Here is a 3491-nt window from a genome sequence, read left to right as displayed (position 1 = left end):
GTTTCCTTTTATACCACAACATTAATACCCTCTTTTCTCCATATGTAACTCATTTAGAGTGTTATGTGGTTTCTCATTTGTCAACATTACTAAATAAGTAATTCCATAAATTACTCTAGAATGACTTTAATAATTTTCCCTTATCGATAGGTATGCCATTCTCAATGGTGCCAGGAATTGCTGCAAAAAACTTTGTCACTAAAGATAAGACAATTCGCAAAACTAAGGGTAAATGTGATTCATGATTGCAACCACACAATAGATCTGATCTATTTCATGATTGCAACCACACAATAGATGCTAAAAAAATTCATAACAATGCCTGAGGTGGCTTATGAAAATTTTCATAACAATGCCCGCAGTGGCTTAGAAATACGACATATCAAATATCAAATCAAACCTGATAGAAGGCCAAGCATTGAAGCACGAATTGCAAAGAGGACTACATAAAAAATACCAGAAAAGGCTTGCACTGAAAGCAGAATAAAAATAATAATAAATTGAGGACTTATTTAAACATAATCTAGAATTATTATGAACTCATTGGAACAGAGAGAAAATCATAAATAAGAGTATTATCAACTTCACTTTTTCATTATTACCACACAACAGGACACATTAATCACACAATGTGAATATTGTAAGTCAATTACACCGAGTATTTACTTATGAATACCTGTGTTCTTAGCTGCAGGTGCTGCTGCCCTGTTATTCATAAACCCCAACATTGTGAGAGCTAAGTCATCAATTGAAAGCTAAATATTGAAAGAACAAAAAGAACTAAACTGACAAATAGAATATGGCATGCAAAGCACGGTAAATTAGTATTGATGCAATGAGATAAGCTATAGAATTGTCTTCTGTTTACTTATACTGATAGTATTGATGGAATGAGAACACTGGTCATTTCTTGACATAACAAAAAATTAAAAATCATACATTAGCAGATCATGACACTACTACTACTTCATGACATTAAGTTCACTCTGCCATGGCTGCTAAGGTGATACTCCAAATGCCTGCACTTAAAACAAAACAAGACATCTATGAGAATTGAACAAGTTGTTTGGATATAATGCGAAGTGAAAGTGATTGAGGATTGATGGGAATATCTATATCCATCTACTAATAGCAAATATATACTCACAGCTTTAATCTGGTTATTTTTCACCCAATCCACAAACATATTAGAACCATCCTCTTCCATTGAACCTAGATATCTAACGTAGCAATCTTTTCACCTTATCATTACATTTGGTTCCTTCTCCAACCATTTCAGAGCTGCACATGAGAGAGAGAAAGAGAGCCTGAGAATTGAATTTTAATGAATAGATCAAAAAAACAGAGAAAACAGAGTTCACTTATATACTAGGAACCAAATTAGATTCATCAGTGCCAATGATGCAATGAGAATAAGGATGTTCGAGTTTTCCAGGATAGTGGGAATCAAGAAATGCAAGAACTAGCCATTTCTTGTTTCAAAACACTTTTGCCTGTCTTGTCGATTCATCGATCGTTTCATTGATCTGACTGTTGGGCTTTGTGGGTGCCTGAAAAAAACACTCAACCAAACACAGACTCAACCATCATAACATAACAACTCAGTTTCAGACCACAAAGAGAACCAAACAATCTGTGTCGTGTTAAAAACTCATTTGAGATTAGCTGGTTTTGTCAACAAGCTAAACTTGAATTGATTTTAAAATCGCTAAGCTTTTTAAGCCAAGTTTAAACGATCTGTTGTACAAGTGGGTTAGCAGATGGGGACAATCTAATCCATATTAATTTGAAGTAAAGAAAAATCTAGCCATTACTAAATAATTGAAACTGGGTAATAATGAAAAGATAAAGAGAGAGGGGAGGAGAGAGACCAGATTTCCAGCTCCAATGGTGCAGAAGCCATTGATGATGTTGACGAGAACTAAACCAGTCTTGACATCTTCAAATAAAACTACTGATTCTTCCTCAAATGGAATTTCATTTTTCAAAAGATTTACTGTCTTCAATACCATCTTTCAAAACCCAAAAAAAAGAACCTCAAAACAATTCACAGAGCAATTTAATAATTCAACTGTCTTCAATACCATCTTCTAACTGTTATATCAATAACAAAAGGTGAACATCATATGAGAACACTGGTCCAAAAATCTTCCCTGAGATTTTTGGGTATGTCAACTGCATGTAGATTCCCAACTCCCAGTTGACTTTTCCGTGGCAATTTTAAAGCATTCATCATCAAAACGTGATATCGTGTTGTTGAGAATTGCATTTTTGAAATGTATTTATAAATTATAGCTAATCTAATTCATAGGCAACTCTTTTGCTAATTGGGGCAACAAAAATTTATAGTCCTCTTTGGCTGTTGTAATCTAACATCAACTGTTACCTTTTTTTTTCACTTTGCTACCTCATATGTTTTTCTTTAGGCATTCCCTTCTCTCTACTTGATAGATTCCAACTCCTTCTCCCTATTCTTTTCTTTTTACTGTACAAATTCATCTCTAGCTAAAAATAAAGCATATAAAAAGGAGAACTGTACCCGTCCACCAGAACAAGGCTAGAATATATATAGGGCTCTAGAAAATGTTAAGAATCATGTAAATTATATCAAGCATTAGATCTTACCAGTTAATAATTCATGCTGTTCCAAATAGGCCTCAACTTCCCATATCCTCCAACTATGGATCTGATCACATTATTACAAAGACAGCCATTAAGCAGAAAATAACACACAAGTGTTTTAGTTTCATTTCAATTGAAGTATAATTGTGAAGTCCTTGTCTTCCATAAATTTGACTACGATGCTATAATGAATACATGACAAATTCAACTTAATATAAACAAAACTGAACAGCACATTATTCATCTTCATGTCAAAGGATGTATGTGTTGCAGATTAATCACTACAATAAATTTAAAAAAAAAAATTGCAAAATCTCTGTAAAGCATGTACTCTTAATGTCACTAACACTAGAGCATAACCTCAAACCAGCAGAGCAACAAGAAGAAAAAACCTACTCAACACAGTTTTCTGCAAATTTGCAAGCAGTAGAACCATATCAACAATACAAGGACCAATTAACACAGCTTACATAGTCTGTGATGTATAATTGGTAGCATGACCCACAAAAATAAATGTTACAAATGACCTATAATAATCACTATATCATCAATTTTCTAGAAGGTATAATCCAGATCATTCTGCTTTATCCATCCCAAATGAGTGTTATGTTTGAAAAAGCATAAAGCTTATGAAAGCAACAATAAATCCAAGCACTGTCAAAACAGTTAAAGATATGAATCAAGAAAATACCTTTCTTTTCTTGGCTCTCTGCACAAGTAGTCAATAACAGGCCCACCAATGTGTAGTAGCTTGAAAAAGAAGGAAACTCAGAGAACATACCAAGATGCAAGTCTATCATTTTACATGGGAACTACACCGAAATGATTATTAGGAGAGTTAGAAGCAAGAAATGCCAAAATGGGATTCC

The 3491-nt window shown here is 33.7% G+C and overlaps 1 long non-coding RNA gene across 3 annotated transcripts; it reads right to left on the bottom strand.

The window, feature by feature from the left end:
- Nucleotides 1–790: 790 nt before the first annotated feature.
- On the bottom strand, nt 791–3204 carry LOC145797189 (uncharacterized). Of its 3 annotated transcripts, none has more exons than XR_014338404.1 (3): nt 2626–3176; nt 1148–1550; nt 791–1019 (listed from the first exon to the last, which is right to left on the bottom strand). It is a non-coding gene; the product is annotated as an uncharacterized LOC145797189 (long non-coding RNA). The 3 variants fall into 3 exon arrangements; XR_014338405.1 differs by having other exon boundaries at nt 1148–1281; nt 1370–3149; XR_014338403.1 differs by having other exon boundaries at nt 1148–3204.
- Nucleotides 3205–3491: the final 287 nt, after the last annotated feature.

This window comes from Camellia sinensis, chromosome 8 (assembly GCF_055761805.1).
Source record: "Camellia sinensis isolate YWXY chromosome 8, ASM5576180v1, whole genome shotgun sequence".
Lineage (NCBI taxonomy): Eukaryota > Viridiplantae > Streptophyta > Magnoliopsida > Ericales > Theaceae > Camellia > Camellia sinensis.
This window is presented reverse-complemented; position numbering and strand designations above follow the sequence as displayed.